Source organism: Saimiri boliviensis, chromosome 4 (genome assembly GCF_048565385.1).
Source record: "Saimiri boliviensis isolate mSaiBol1 chromosome 4, mSaiBol1.pri, whole genome shotgun sequence".
Classification (NCBI taxonomy): Eukaryota; Metazoa; Chordata; class Mammalia; order Primates; family Cebidae; genus Saimiri; species Saimiri boliviensis.
In genome coordinates, this window is record NC_133452.1 from 78,544,277 (window position 1) to 78,560,927 (window position 16,651).

Here is a 16,651-nt window from a genome sequence, read left to right on the forward strand (position 1 = left end):
TGGCTATTGAGCTCTTAAAATGTGGCTTGTCCAAATTGAGATGTGCTGTAAGTGTAAAATCTACACCCTGTTTCAAAGACTTGGTATGAACAAAATGTAAAATAGCTCATTAATACTTTTTATATTGATAACATGTTACAATAATACTTTTTTCAGTAATACTAAGTACATTTCTCCTGTTTCTTTTTACTTTTTTAATGTGGTTATTAGAAAGTTTAAAATTACAGGTTTAATTCACCTTGTGTTTCTGCTGGCCAGCACTGGTCTAAGCTGTATTGCGACATCTAGAGTTTCTTATAACCTGGACTCAGTTACCTTTTTGGCCTTATCTCCCAGCCCTTCCTGTCTCTCTCAGAATTTCTCATAACCTCCAGACTCACCAGCCCTGTTTATATTTACAGGTTTTAGTTTTTTTCACATTCAGTTTCTTCTATCTGAAATGTTCCTCCTTTTCTTTTTTGGCTGTCAAAAATCCTTCTCAGACTTCTAGGACTGGACTTAATTGTCCTGTGCTGGTGACGTTACGCTGTATTTTTCCTGAAGCAGAATTAGCTACTCCTCATGCAGTATCTCTCAGTACTTCTATTATTGCACTTGTCTTGTTGTTCTGCCATTAGGTGCCTTCTTAAGTAGACTCCTCAAGGGAAAGGCTGCAACTTATTTCTCTGATGACCCAAGGGCAATGCCTAGTGTGTAGTAACCACTTAATGGATGTTTATTACATGAACTTATGAATTAATTTCTTCCTGCTACACACACTGCTGTTTTTATATACATCAGACTTTGATCATCTTAACCATTGGCCATGGAAAAAATTAGATGCTGAGGTACACCTAATAGGACCTTTCAGCCTTAACCTCAATTTCAGGTTTTATGTTCAATAAAATGGTCTCTTTTTTCTCACTGGGTGGCTTATGATTAAAAAATTGTAACTTTGAGCTTATAAAATCCATGAATATTGTATAGACTGAAAGTATAAAAGGACAGTATAAATTACTGCTTTTTACCTATCTTGTTTATAGGGATTTCATATCAGATTTTGTTTGATTGAAGATTTCACTTCAAAACAAGTTTGGAAAGCCACCATTTTATTACTAAATTTCATTTACATTTCTATACCAAAGGTTTCATTTCGGTTTTGATGAAATGATTTCTACTATCATGTTAGTTCACATAGGGCAAGACTTCTCAACTTTAGTTGCACAAAATTGGGAAGCTTTTCAAAAATAGTAATGCCTAGGCCGCTCCACTCAGGGATCCTTGTATAATTGAGCTGGAAGAAAGGGACCCAGGCACCAGTGTTTAAGAAAAGCACAAATACCTGTAATAAAATGATTCTGCAGTGCTTAGAAAACCAGGTAGTTAACTATGAAAATACTGAAGTTTTAAATTGCTAATTTTTCTTTCTTTTTGTTAACTATATTGTCATTGTCTTTCAACTATATTGTATTGTCTTTCTTGGGTGTAAAGCTAATGCAATCTTAAGTTTGTACTATGATTTAGAGACCCCAAACAGCATTTAATAGATGCCATCATCTGTGGACAATTTTCCTAAGGCTTCTGAAATTAAAAATCCCTTTTCTGTCACTCTCCAAAAGCCTACATACAGCAGAATTTTAATGTCCCTTATTGATAGAAATAGCTAACACAACCCCTATTTCAGATCATGGAAATGAGGACTGACAAGGGCAGTGAGTGGGTTTAAGAAGTTTACACAGGTAGTGGCCTTCCTGGCACCCTTGTTAGCCTGAATAAACAGTACTTCCCTGACAAATCCTCTGTAGCTCTGCCACGTTGATAAAATCTGACATTCTGGTTAATCATTTTTAATAATATTCTCCTTTTGTTCTTGGTATGTTAGAAACCAGCCCACCCTCCTTTTTTTAGAGTGTGGGAAAGAATTAACTTTAATTTCCTAATTCAGTAAAATGGGCTGATAATGCAGACCTTATTCTTAGGGGGACAGAAACAAAGAACTTAATTTCTATATATCAAATACATCTTCATACATTTAAAAATATACAGAGTTATAAAGTACCTTCAGTCCTTTACAGGAGAAACTCTGGGGTAAATGCGAGAGACATTGTGAAAAAATTCTATAAATTCTGATGGCAGGTTCCATTTCATTGCTCTGTACCAGGCGTCCCCAGACTTTTTACACAGGGGGCCAGTTCACTGTCCCTCAGACCATTGGAGGGCCGCCACATACTGTGCTCCTCTCACTGACCACCAATGAAAGAGGTGCCCCTTACTGAAGTGCGCCCGGGGCGGGGGGGGCGGATAAATGGCCTCAGGGGGCCGCAGTTTGGGGACGCCTGATCTGTACTATTAAAAGTGCAGATGTAGGCCGGGCGCGGTGGCTCAAGCCTGTAATCCCAGCACTTTGGGAGGCCGAGGCGGGTGGATCACAAGGTCAAGAGATCGAGACCATCCTGGTTAACATGGTGAAACCCCGTCTCTACTAAAAATACAAAAAATTAGCTGGGCATGGTGGTGTGTGCCTGTAATCCCAGCTACTCGGGAGGCTGAGGCAGGAGAATTGCCTGAACCCAGGAGGCGGAGGTTGCGGTGAGCCGAGATCGTGCCATTGCACTCCAGCCTGGGTAACAAGAGCGAAACTCCTCCTCAAAAAAAAAAAAAGTGCAGATGTAAATGCGCGTAAGTTTTGCAGGTTGTCAATTTGTTACAAACAGCTGCATGTTCTTATTCTTCTCAAGTGTCATCTCTTTCAGTGTGGGCTCTTTAGGGGGAAAAAAACTTCAGAAAAAAATACACATTTGAGATGAAATCCTTAGGGCAGAAAAAAGAATCAAAACCTGTAGTTAACTTGGTTATTTGCAGTGGTGGTATGTCATCCTGTGTGAGACTGACGTCAGGCGGCTTGAATGCAGAGGCAAACTTCGGGAGCAAGTTGTGAGAGTGTGTGTGTGTGTGTGTGTGTGTATCTCTCAAGAATGTACCTATATTTAACATGCTGGATCAAGTGTCAGCACTCAGTAGGAGATGAGGAAGGGGTAGAGCCCAACTTGTACAGATTCCTCGGATGGTAAATGGCCCTCTGGCATGTTTACAATACAGCTGTGCAGTTCTTAATGACTCTGCTGCTGCCATGTCAGGTAAAGTTTTCTTTGCACGTGATGAATGGCAGAGAATTCTTTAGAAGAGAGAACCAAAGGAACTGGGAGGAGGAAAGGGGAAAAGAAGAGCGGAAAAGAGAGAGAAAAAGAAACATGCAGCTCCAGAGGGACATAGCCTGTGCTTTGCAGTTGCTTGTGTGGATAGAAACCAGATGGTAAGCTGGAACACCCGCTTGGCTATCTGAGGAGCCAAACATATGGTTAATGGTTGGGAGAAATAGCTTTCAGAGCCAGGGCTTTGCTGACTGCTTCATATTACAGATTGTTACAGTGTGTCATTACATTGCCAACCTAAGTGCTTAATACCCACTGCGGGCGCTGGGCATACACTTACAAGAAGGACTTTTAGCTCTTTGCTGGCTTTAAACAGAGAAGTGACATCATAGAGAGGCTGAAAATGTCTGGTGTTGGAAGTAGGGAGAGGGATAATTTTGTAGTGGAAACAACAAAACTTTTTCTTTCTTTTTTTTCCACAAGCCAAACCTTCACTCCTGTGAACTCTGCTGTTCTCTGAGAACCTTTTAATACTAAATTGGTGTTCTTACCTTTCTCTCTCTCTCTCTCTCTCTCTCTCTCTCTCTCACACACACACACACACACACACACACACACACACACACACACGCACGCGGAAGTTCTAAAACCAAAATTCACAGCCCAGGCGTTGTCCCCCAACTCCAGTGGATTTGACAGGCCCCGTTCACCTGGAAGCCACATCACTGTACTCAGAAGCCCTGCATTTGAAGTTTCTGTTTTGGGGAGCTTTGGGCAACAGCAGGCCTATGTTATCTAAGGAACTGCTGAGCCCATTCATCTGCTTTTCACGGCCCGCTTCCTTTTATTTTTAGCCAAATCCGTCAGGCCTGACAGGCGGGTAATTCGAGCCAGAGAAAGGGCAGAGCTCCAGGTCCTTTCCACAAAGCAATTCTTCTCCTCCCTCCTGGGAGGGCTCCAGACTTGGCCTGCTTCAGGCAGATGGATTTGTTGAGTCATGTGAGATCATTTACACAAAAACACAGTGAGGCAGTGGAAATTAAAAAAAAAAAAAAAAGAAAAAGAGGAGGGTGGGGGAAGAGGAAAGAGGGGAAGCCAGGGGAGCGTGCGCTGCCCTGCTGCTAGGGAGCATAGGAATTTTGAAGTGAGGCAGCTAGACTGAGGAATGCCTAGAGTCATTTGTGTATAAGGTAATGTCTAGTTTACGGAGTGGGGCGGGCCAGGCGAGGACGGCGCCTCCAGCAGCTCGCCTCTATTTAAAAAAACGGGGTGTTGGGAAACTTCTTTAAAAAATTTGTAGAGCAACACCCACCAAACAAAGACCACACTGTTGACAGCCTTGGGTTCCAGTAGCGGTAAACTACCAAGGGGCTGGTTTACAAAAAATGAGTTTGCTCTGTGATGTCATACAAGTTTGCTTTGTCCTGACGCCAGCATGACACTGAGGCAGCAGGGAAGGGAGAACAGGAAAATTGGAACCGTGCTCTTGCTTAATGGTTTCCAGAGATTATTTAGCAGGACTTGAACAGAGGGAGGAAAATATTGTAGAGAATTGCTGCGAGTTGTACCGTAATTGCGGTAGGTAAAAAAAAGTCATTACTATGGTTTCCTTGCTCAAGAAGAATTGAGCAACGACTTTGAAATGCCAAGTAAGGTATTATTTTTCCCTACCACAGTATTTATTTTCCTTTAGCTTATGGGGCATTTTAAAAAAAGCCCGACTTCTACATCATGGCAAATAGTATTAATGTGAGTGAATCAATTTTGTTTGCTGTTTATACCACAAACCTTTAAAACATTCCATTAAAAAATCATCTCCTGCTCATTCATGAAATTCTTTTTTTCCTTCAAATTTGCTTACATGCATTCGCTTTGCTCGGATGGGGATTTTTCCCCCTTTTTTGCTGGAGTAAAATAATTCATAAAAGAATAATGAGTAGGTTATTTAAATATACATTCTTAAATGTAATAAAAGTATGCCATGTGGATGAAAGAGAGTATTTGGAAACAGGAAGAAAATCTGAACTGGGGAGCATTTCAGAATAGTCACCCTGATTATTTTCATTATGATGGACTTCTGCAATTCTGCATTTATTTAGAACCCTATTGTGCAGCTATTTTTTTTTAGCCACCCTAGAATGTAGGTCAACATCGACATGGTTCCTTGTATTTTTTTTTTTTTTTTTTTTTTTTTGAGATGGAGTTTCGCTCTTGTTTCCCAGGCTGGAGTGCAATGATGCGATCTCGGCTCACCGCAACCTCTGCCTCCTGGGTTCAGGCAATTCTCCTGCCTCAGCCTGCTGAGTAGCTGGGATTACAGGTACGCGCCACCATGCCCAGCTAATTTTTGTATTTTTAGTAGAGACGGGGTTTCACCACGTTGACCAGGACGGTCTCAATCTCTTGACCTCGTGATCCACCCGCCTCAGCCTCCCAAAGTGCTGGGATTACAGGCATGAGCCAGTGCGCCTGGCATTTTGTTGGTATTTTAAAAGTTGAAACATTTCACAATTCTTTCCAGACCGAGATATGCTTAGGTTATATAGACAGTTTTTAGTGGCCATAGAACTTCCTGCATTAACTCCTTCTGTTAATAGCCACCACTGAATTTTGATAGTAGGCACTCAGATCACACATTGACCTGGAGTAAACATGGCACTGATGATGTTGGTGATAACAAAGTCTAACACTGAAGCTGCCCTACTTCTTCCCAGGCACTCTGATGATCTCACTCTGCATAAGGTACAGCTTTTACTTTGCTTAAGGAGAGAACTGGTAAATTTTTATGGTTGTTAATTGTTTATATTTTGGGGACCCCAAGTTGCATGATACCACATTATTATAATGTGATTGTGAGTTGGCATGATTTTAAGTCTACCTGTATCCTTGAATGTTCCCTCCCCATCAGGGTTTCCCAGTCTCAGCACTGTTGACGTTTTGGACCAGATAATTTAGTATGGGGGCTGTCCTGAACATGATAGGATCTTCAGTAGCATCATTGGTCTCACCCACTAGATGCCAGTAGCACCCTCTACCCCCAACCCCCGCCCCCGGTCATGACAACCAAAAATGTCTACAGCATTGCCAGATGTCCCCTGGGAGGCAAAATCACTCTGGCTCAGAACTTCTGCTCCACATTGCTCATACTCTGGTTTAGAAGCTCATTCTTTATATCATGAACTGGCTGCTCAGTTACTTCTAAGATTGAATTAAAGGATATAAAATAATGTTTTAAGTGGGAATTCCAAGTTAAGTAAAGTTTTCAAAGGTGCGGGCAAGAGTATTCTGATTATTGTTATGCAGAACAGTCTCTCTCTTGGAATTTCTATCTTAGCAGGTGGATCCCCTCAAGACTCCCTTATAGTGAGTTTCCCAGTGCTGTTTAAGAGGAAATGGCCCCACCATCTGAGCCTAGAGAGGTTGACATTAGCAGAAAAGGAACTTCCCGCCAGTCACCTGAGCAGAGAGCCTAGGCCCCCAGGCTCACTGCTTGTATATCCAACCTCAGAAAGAGGGTGAGGCAGCAGCAACAGTTCTTTCTTGGGAGCACAGCCGACCTCCTCCCCATCCTGGTGGCTGTGGTCTCAGAAGCTGAAACTCTCGTTCATAAGGAATGTGGAGCTTTACACAGCTAAGACAGGCATAAATTTCCTCTGTTTGTTTTGTGAGGACTAGTGTCAACAGCTGTAATGAGATCAGAGGAGACCCCAGGGTCAGCTGCTGCAGCCGCTTTCTGTGGCTGTTCTCTTGGCTGCTTGCTGTCGGAGAATGCAGTGACTCTCTGCAGACCACGGTTGTGATGTGGTAAGGTGGTTGTGCCCTTGTTGCATTTCTGGCTGTCTTTGCTTCTCTCATTCTACTAAAACATCAGTGTGCAGTCATCGAGTTCTAAATCATGAAAAAGTTAATGGAAGGCAGATTCCTTTCCACGGAACAGAGGGCAGGCTTAGTTTGGTGTAGAAAATGCAGCCTTGGGAAGGAAGGTGACCTGCTTATTTGGGGTAACTGCCTGGACCTGCTAGTGAAGGCAGAGGGTAGGTTTCTCAAAGCCTGGGCTACCCATAAGTTCTTTCTCACCCAGTGGCACTCTGTAATGAGGATGAGTTAGTGAAAGAGTCACAGCAATTAGCTTAGGCTACAAAGAACATAATTCTAGCTGTAGTCTAAATGACAGCTAGAATTGGCTACATATGGGCCCTAAATATGGTAGAATTGCGTTCAGGGAACCCAATTCTGGCAGAATGGTATCCTGAGCTCATGCAGCCTGGCCGACTTCTGACCATCCACCCCAAAAGGTCCTAAGCTTGACCTCCTTCTGACCACCCACCCCCAAAAGTCCTAAGGTATATTGGTTAAAATAACCAATATTGGTTAAAAATTTTCAAGTACATACGAGCTTTAAAGCAGGACAGGGAAATGCCTAGGTGCCAGAAGACATTGATGTCACTGGCCTTAGAGTGTTTCAGAGCCAGCTATAGGCTCCAGGATCTAGGGGTATGATGTTTATACTTGCACAGGAATTGCTTGTGAAAGGGTGGCAGGAAGATTTTCCCTAGTCTGTCTAGGGCTTTAAGTATGTGTGTTGGGGCACAGAACAGGGGGATTAAAACCTAGGATTGCAGTGTTAGAATAGCTGTGGGGTCCATAGTTACACTACTACCTGCATGATGTAACTTCAGCTGTTCTGGTAGAAACTGGTTTCAAAGCATTGAAAGCCCTCAGGCCATAGTGGAGGCAAACACTAGATCCCTGTAGAGAGGTTTAACAACCCAGGACATGGTACTCCCTCAAAAAGAACAAGCCGCACTAAGGAGAAGCTGGTAATAAGAAATACAGAATATGGCCAGATACAGTGGCTCATACCTGTAATTCCAGTGCTATGAGAGGCAAACACAGGAGGATCGCTTGAGTCCAGGTGTTTGAAACCAGTCTAAGCAACATAGCAAAACCCTGTCTCTACAAAAGTTACAAAAAATTCACTGAGCATGGGTGACTCACACCTGTAGTCCCAGCCACTTGGGAAGCTGAGGTGGGACAATCAGTTGAGCCTGGGAGGGTGAAGCTGCAGTGAGCCAAGATGGTGCCCTTGCACTCCAGCCTGGGCGACAGAGTGGGACCCCATCTCCCAAAAAAAAAAAAAGATACGGAATCGAAGCCCCAGAAAAGCAGAGGTTAACAGTGAACCTCTGAGATTGCTTTCCAGCAGAGCACAATCAGGCCAGATAGAGTTTTCTTCTGCAGATTAATCAAAGTTTCTTCCCAAGAGGAACAAGGCATATAACCCATTCTGGCCTGCTAAGCAGTTTCAGTTGTAAGTACTATCCCCAATTAAGGTGACAATCCTACTTATAGCTTGTCCCCAGGATCTTGAGAATATTTTAATTTCTGAATTGGAAACTTTTTATTGGAGAGATAGCTGGTCCCCTTAATGCTTCTTTAACAGTGCTCTCATTGCAGTGGGTCACTCTGAAGTAACTCACCAGGCAGTCTGTTATTTCATTTTCTCACCAAATCATAGGAAATATATTTGCCTGAATTATACCGCAAACCCCTGCAAGGGAGAGAGAAGCCAAAATTGTTTGGAGGACTCTGGGATTCTTTCAGCATAAAATCAAAGAAATCCAGGTAAATAAGACATGGTTAGTAAACATTTGTCCTAGATGAAGATAATTCAGCCTTCTCAATCCACAGTGAACAAATGGATCAGGAGTTGCCTGGAACAGCCACTGTGTACTCCCCGTGCAGTGACGTGCACTATTGGCAAACATGAACTGAGAATGCGTGATTCCTTAGTTTATTAATAGGACTATGAAATCTCTTGTGTTTAATTTTTTTTTCTGAAGTGCCTAAAAAGCTGTTGCCAGTAGTACCCAAATAGTGCCTTGCTGACCTAAAAGTATGCTATGCTTCTTAAGAAAAAACTCTTTAGTATTTATTCTTAATTTGGACTTCTATAAAATTTAATTTCAAAATATTGTGGTCAAGCAAGAAGTAGATCTAGACATTGACATTAAAGCATTAGAAGAGGAGAGAATGAAAGGAAACAGGCTCAACTGGTGCCAGACTTAAGGGAGATGTTCCCAAACATTATAATTTGGCATAGATTGAGTGCCTACTATATGTAAGACAGTGGGATAGGTGCTGGGTATTTGAGTACTAGTACAAAATAGACAACATCTCTTCTCTTGAAATGCTCAAAACAATTAATCCTCAAAAGACTCTCAAGAGGCATAAAGAATTTCCCCCAATTTTAAGGATAAAGGAATAGAGACTGAGAGAGAGAGCCAGTAACTTGCCAAAAATCACTTTCTGTGCAGTGGAATTGATATTCAGACTGACTTGGCCCCTATCTTTGCTTTGCCCACTCTTCTCTCGGGGCTTTCTGTGGGCAGTGAAGCCCTAGCAGTACAACCCAGAGGGACCAGGAGGCAGGGAGGGAGTTTTCTCCCCCGGAGGCTTACAGGAACAAAGGATCCCCTGACTGATCTGGAAGATGTGCAGAAGAAGAGGCAAACTAGTCAACAAGATCCAACTCCTACAAAATTTCCAAAGTATTAGCATGAGTTTCTACCATTACAACAGCAAATGGTTTTATGCAGTGTCTCAACTCTGTTTCTTGAGTATCTGAAACTCTAGGTACATAGGGCTATTCCTGCTTTGCTGGGGCTAGAGCTGAGTGGCAGACTCCCCAAATGCTCCATTCCTCACTGTCTTCCCAGACCTGACCTTTCACTCATCTCATTCTTTCTTGACCCCTACAGTCATCTGAATTTGTGACCTCTGATTTAGATAGTCACTTAGGCGAGGGAAGTGGGCCAGGCCAAGTAACCTCTTGGGGGCTCCTGTGTGTTGTGCCTTTAAATTGAGATAGTCTTTAATCACTGGAAACTGCAGTTTACATTTTACAGTGATAGCCTGATTCTAAACATTAGATATCCTGACTTACGACTTGACCAAGTGCAAGAAACCCCTAACCTGTGTGCCAGAAGTGGGTATATGAAAGTGACAGGCACTCTACCACTTGTCACCCTTGGCCCTTTCGTGGCCTCTGTTTCTCCCTATCTGGCTCTCAGACCATTTGTGTGTGTGTGTGTGTGTGTGTGTGTGTTACCAACAATGTGTCTCTCTTTTATAATATATCATCCTCTTGTTTCCTCTTCTTTATCACCGTTTCCTATTGAACCACAACTCATATACTAGTTAAAATTTGAGAACACTCATTTTAAAATTACCTAATCTATCCTTGGGGAGGAAGGCCATTGATGATGTTTGACGAGAAGATACTCTGGTCTTTCTGGCTTAGAATGTCTGTTTTCAATGGTATACTGTGAAGGCAGCGCACAGGGGAGCAATGCAGAATGGCAAACATTGTCCAGTGTCTTCGGGCAGAACCGTATTATAATGTGTTTACTGCCTTCACGTGGGGGTGTTGAGGACACTGAAGTCCTTGAGAACCACAGGCACACATCTGCTATAACTTTGAGGACTGAGAGGAACCTACAGGAAGCTCCTTGGTAAGCTCTACTCTGTTCCTCTTGCTTCTTCTTTAGGAAGCAGGGAGTGAGGCAGCTGCTCGGGAAGGAGATGTGTGTGTACTGGGAGAAGGGGGCAGGAGTCTAGTTTCTTTGCCTTTGGATCTTTTAATCCCAGCACCATTCCTCCTATTTTAGAAGGGAGGGATTAGCCTTTCTGTAATAAAATGGCCTTACTTTTTTTCATTTGAAAGTTTCCAATTGAAGATTGACAAGACTTAACTTCAGAGCCATGTGAATTACTCTACCCCTTAAAATAGACTAGAGGAAATTAGGGATATTGCTATCACCTGTCCGTCTGATTTCCCAAGTTTCTAAGTCCTAGTTGCAGGAGCACTTTTTTCTAGACTTCAGAGCCTGTTCACCTTGTATTACTTCACTTATTCCTTCTCCAAAAGCTCTTGGGTCTGGCATAGGCCCTTATGCTGCAGCCCTCTGCCTAAGCTGTTGGGTGTGGTAGTGGGAAGGGTAGGGACAATAGTCCATCCCACAGGCTGGCCTCATGTTGCGTTATGTCTAAAAGCTAGTGAGACCTTTAACACTGCGAAGAGTGACCTGCTTGCTCTTGCTGGCCTGTCTCCCAAAGGAGTACCTGGCCTACCCAACTTTGAGATATATTACAGAAGGCTTCTAAAATGGACATCATAGAAGTGGGTGGGAGTTGGAGTGGGAAGAAAAGCCCAACTCACCATATTCCATTCGATATTGATAGTAAGTATTAGTTGCATTTTCAAGGGCCAAAGCAACACCACACACACACACACACACACACACACACACACCCCTTGACACTTAAGCTCCTCTTTAAAGAGCATAGGATAAAGGTGGCTTATGCTCTTCTCAGCATACCTCTACACCACATTAGCAGTGATCCAGGTAAAATAGGCTTCTCTCCATGGTAGATGGCGGTTGATGATAAATAAATAATGGTGGATCAGGTAGGCCTGGTGTTAACTTTTCTCCAACTTCCATTTGCTGACACCTGAGACATGAGAATATAACCCCAGAGAAACCATAGATGTGGAATTGTCACCAGGGCCCAAATCTCTGGGTCCTTTCCATAGTGAGGACCTGGCTGGTGAGGGGCACTTGGCCATGTTAGCAAACCTATGTCTTTGTTTGCCTACTTACCCTTTGTTTTTCTCCATTTTTTGTATCCTTCATTTTTTTCTTGTCAGTTCTCTCTTATTAGACTTACTTTGTCTCTGCTTTCTTTTTTTTTTTTTTCTTTTGAGACAAAGTCTCACTTTGTCACCCAGGCTGCAGTGCAATGGTGCAATCTTGGCCCACTGCAGCCTCTGCCTCCTGGGTTCAAGCTGTTCTCCTGCCTTGGCCTCCCAAGTAGCTTGGATTACAGGCATACACCACCATGCTCAGCTAATTTTTATATTTTTAGTAGAGATGAGGTTTCATTCACCATGTTGGCCAGGTGTATCTCGTACTCCTGACCTCAAGTGATCCATCCGCCTCAGCCTCCTAGAGTGCTGGAATTCTGTTAGTTTGGCCCACCTTTCTTCTTTACTTATACTTCTGTCTACCTGGAAAGACAAATTATTAACCTTTTAGAAGTCTAAGATTGACCATTGAACCAACTGTTAGGATCAACTAAGTGGAAGTCATACAGGGGCTTATGGGATTAACTTTTTCAAGGCACCCTTTAAATGCATCTGTGGTTTCCTTTTGTTCAGTACTAGAGGAATCCAACTTCTTAAAAAATTAAAGAGAAACATTGAATAATAAACTAAAAAAAAAAGAAATCTTGATTCCACCATGGTCATTCAGGTATCTTTTTCCCTACTGCTTTGTATTTAAGATGTAGTCTCCTTTTTTAAGCTGTAGATTTTGCTAAGCTTCTTAAACTTAATTGGCTGCAGACAAACAGGTTCTCTCTATTTCAAAGGAGATGAAAAGTACTTGATAGAACAAGGCCAGTCTTTTTGGTTGCTGTCCAGAAGTGAACTGACCCAGTTTCCAAAATTGTCATCTGTTTTCTGAGGTGTTTTCTGTTAAATGGTGGTCTTAGTGTGTGTGTGTGTGTGTGTGTGTGTGTTGGCGTGTATTGTGTTTATTTGTGGTCTTTCACATGCTTTAATTCCATAGTGTCTTGAAATGAAGTCACTTCTAGCCCAGGGTCTGTTGCTTGTTACAGCAGAACCAAGAACAATTCTTTTACCTCTGAGTCTGGTTTCCAAATTAGGAAAACTACCACCCAGGTCGATATTAGTATAAAATGAGAGTGTAAATATAAAAGTGCATTGTACAGTTTGAGGTACTATACAGCTGTATAATATTCTTAATATTTTTTAAAAGATTTGCAACCCTGGCATTAAGAGATTTTCCTTTTTAAAAGAACTCCAAAGGCAGCTGCAACAATTATTAATATTGTTTTTAAGACCCCACATCTAAAAGCCTGCATCATCCTAGGCCCTGTGAATGAGAGCAAAGAAAAAGCTATAGTAATATTTATTTTAAAACATTCTGTGTGACTAATATTTTCCCTCAAAGGGTTTTTAGCCTGATTTGGTTGTAAAACAACATACATGAAAATAACATAAGAACAGTTGGGCTGGGGGACAGGAAGGGATCTGTAATCAGTTCAGTGCAAGCTATTTATCCAAGTTCTGAGAGTACAGGGATTGTGGCATGATTGGAGCTGGGTGGGGTTCCTCAGGGAAATTATGTTCAAGAATCCTTGTCTGTTATTATCTTCTTGTGCCCACCTTTCCTGTGTTGATACCAATGTGTACATAGAATTGGAATTGTGACATGAGGCATCTCTGCTAGGCATTTAGGCAAGCTTTCCAGTTAAGTGCTAGGCTGTAGTTTTTAAATGAATTGATACATACATTGAAAAGGAAACGTATGTATAAAGGTCTGCTTTAAAAGTAAGAAATGTATTAGCATCTGTTTCTAGAAATTGAAAGAGTAAAAGTTATATGCATTATTTTTTCAGTCACTTTAATATCAATTAGAATTAGGTATTGAATTTTCTTGACTTTGAAGCTGTGATTACCCAAGCATCATGTACATGTGGCAATGTTTGGATGTATTCATACTACAAAGTTGGAATTCCAGGATCTCTCCATGTTGTACATTATTGTTAAAATATGCTACTGCTATGACTAAATGTGGTATTTTCTTTGGAATCTGTATTTCAAATAGTCAATGAGTGATTTGCAGCTTTCTCTCCCTATCTTCTGATTTATAAAAGGAATGTAGTAATATTATGTTCACAGAATAGTAATGTGCATGGAGTAGGAGTTTATCTTTGAAAATGTAAATTGCAAAATCATTTTCTTAGTGAAAGATGTTAATATGGGGAATACAGCTTTGGGATTCTCCATGTCCTGGACTTATTAGCAGACATGTAATTCTCCAATATAGACAAAGGCTGATTACTAAGAACTAGAGATGGTTATAGTGGCTAGTGGGATTATGAGTACCTTTTTCTTTTCCCATTGAACATATTCTGAATTGTTACTATATTATAATTAAAAATAGTCTTTTTCATTTTTAAAAGCACTGCAGTTCCAATTAAACCTCCAATTCCATGTATTATGGGAAGGTACAGATATATAAATCTTTTCTAGATGCAACTTAAAAAACACACACACACAAATTAACCATCAGGAACCTTACAACATTTTGCTCTCTTCTCAATTCCACCTGTGAACACCTTTCAGAGGAAAAGCTGCAAATCCATTTAAGTGGTTGAAGTTATTTTTTAAAAATTTTTTCCCTAATATTGGAGAAATTAAGAACCTTGAAACTGGCCAGGTGTGGTGGCTCACACCTATAATCCCCCAGCACTTTAGAAGGCTAAGGCAGGAGGATCACTTGAACATAGGAGTTTCAGACCAGCCTGGGAAACATGGAATAACCCTGTCTCTACAAAAAATACAAAAATTAGCTGGACGTTGTGGTGCATACCTGTAGTCCCAGCTACTCGGGAGGCTGAGGTGGGAGGATCACTGTAGCCCAGAAGGTTGAGGCTGCAGTGAGCTGTGATCATGCCACTCCACTTCAACTGAGCAACAGAATGAGACTCTATGTCAAAAAAATTACAAATATGAAGAAGAACCCTGAAACTGTACAATGACTCTTTTACTCTACAGTGTAATTCATATTAATCAGAAACTTCGTGTAAAGAATAAATAGCATGAATAAAAACATGGTGAACTCTTTTTCTATTGGGGTGGAATTGGATTGTTTCGTTCACTTGGCCCATGGAAAACTGACCTCCTGAATTTCCTCATGGTACACTGCCTTCCTAGCAACTCTGTAGAAGTTCTAGCTGTTGAGCTGTGGCAGCCCCCATTTGTACTAGTTGCTTTTCAAATTCTCAATAGCCACATCTGACCAGTGGCTACCATGTTGGACAGTGCAGACTTGGATCATTGCCATCATGGCAGCAAGTGCCGCTGGACATGGTAGTGCTCTGTGCCTCCCTGAGCACCAGCTGATGGATTTCTTCTTTGTTTATACTCACAGAGCAGCTGTCTGCTTCAGAAATTGAGGGCTCCAGGAATGAGGAGAATCATCACGAGCTGCCTCGCATTGTGGCATGTCTGATCCCTTGCTCCTGTCCCTGCAGCATGAACAAGGTAAGAGGTACTTGGAGAAATCAGCACTTGTATTTTCTTTATGGTACTATGATTTTCTGGAATACGTATGTCGTTCCATTATGTGAAGAGGTTGCGTCTCCTGCCAGCAGCATTCCAGAGTTGAAGAGTTGTGTGATCCCCACAAGCAGGGTCACAGGTGCTGGTGGCTACTCTGTGGCTGTGTAGTCCTCTAGAGGTGTCATTTATACTTGCCAGGGGCCTCTGAGCGGCTGAAATACTGGGTTTTAGTATAACTGCCTTGGCATGAATACTGGAATATTGAGGCTCTGGGGCTAGATTTCCTGGGACTAAATATCACCTTTTTCAGATGCTAGTGTCAGTGACCCAAGGCAAATGGCCTGATTTCTTGGTTCCTCAATTTCTCCATCTATAAAATGCTGATAATAATGATACCTACCTGACAGGATTACTGTAAGGATGAAATGAGTTACTATGTGTATCAGTGCTTAATATATAGTGCCTGTCCACATTACAAGCACTTGATAAGTATTTGCTGCTGCTATTTTTAATGTTGAGGATACTATTATCCCTTATACATAGTTGCAAGAGAGTCTAAGGTGCATATTTTCCATTTCCAATGGAAAAGGTATAACATTTTGATTTATTCCCTGATTAAATTGGTGATTACCAAATGGGCACTACAGGGATAAATGATGAATACAACTTGAGACATGCCTTCAGCAGGTGGCAGAGTATCTTGGGGTAACATAATGAGTGTGTTCTAACAAGGTATGTACCAGAAGCTCTGGAGGCACAGAATAAGGAACATCCAACTCTGAGGAATCTGGGAAGGATGATGTAGAGGAGGCAACATTTGAATAGGATTCTATATGGAAATGGTAATTTCCTGGACAGGGAATGTAGGGCAAGGCGTTCCAGGTAAAGGAATGTGCTTAAGCACAAAAGCAAATGAGAAAGTCTGGTATGCTCAGAGAATAGCAAAAAGTTTGATATGGCTGGAACAGGGTTTCTCAGCCTTGACACTTGATATTTGGACCAGGTAATTCTTTTCAGTGAGAGACTGTCTTCTGCATTTTAGGATTTTTTGTAGCATTCCCTTGCCTTCATTCTAATTGTAACAACCAAAAATGTCCCTAGATTGTTGCCCAGTATCCCATACGGGGACAGAATTACCCCTTGGTTGAAAACTACTGTGCTAGTGGAAAGTGATTTGATATAAGCCCAGAGAAGGAGGCAAGGGCCGGATCCTATGAGCCACTGAAGGATTTAAAATGGCAGAGACCTGTTTTGTGGGCCTGTTATATGGATTGTGGTAGAGCTGGATACCACTGTTCGATGGTTTGGTCATGCAAATAGCATATGGAATCTCTAGAGTTTAGAAAGCCCATTTAACCTGTGGAAA

At 41.8% G+C, this 16,651-nt stretch overlaps 1 protein-coding gene across 2 annotated transcripts in view; it reads left to right on the forward strand.

The window, feature by feature from the left end:
- Positions 1-16,651, forward strand: part of BACH2 (BTB domain and CNC homolog 2) — a 357,156-nt gene that overhangs the window by 70,876 nt on the left and 269,629 nt on the right. For both annotated transcript variants that reach the window (XM_074397694.1, XM_074397693.1), the window contains exon 2: positions 15,155-15,267. The gene's annotated coding sequence lies outside the window, so the exon portion shown is untranslated. The remainder of the gene's footprint in view (positions 1-15,154; positions 15,268-16,651) is intronic.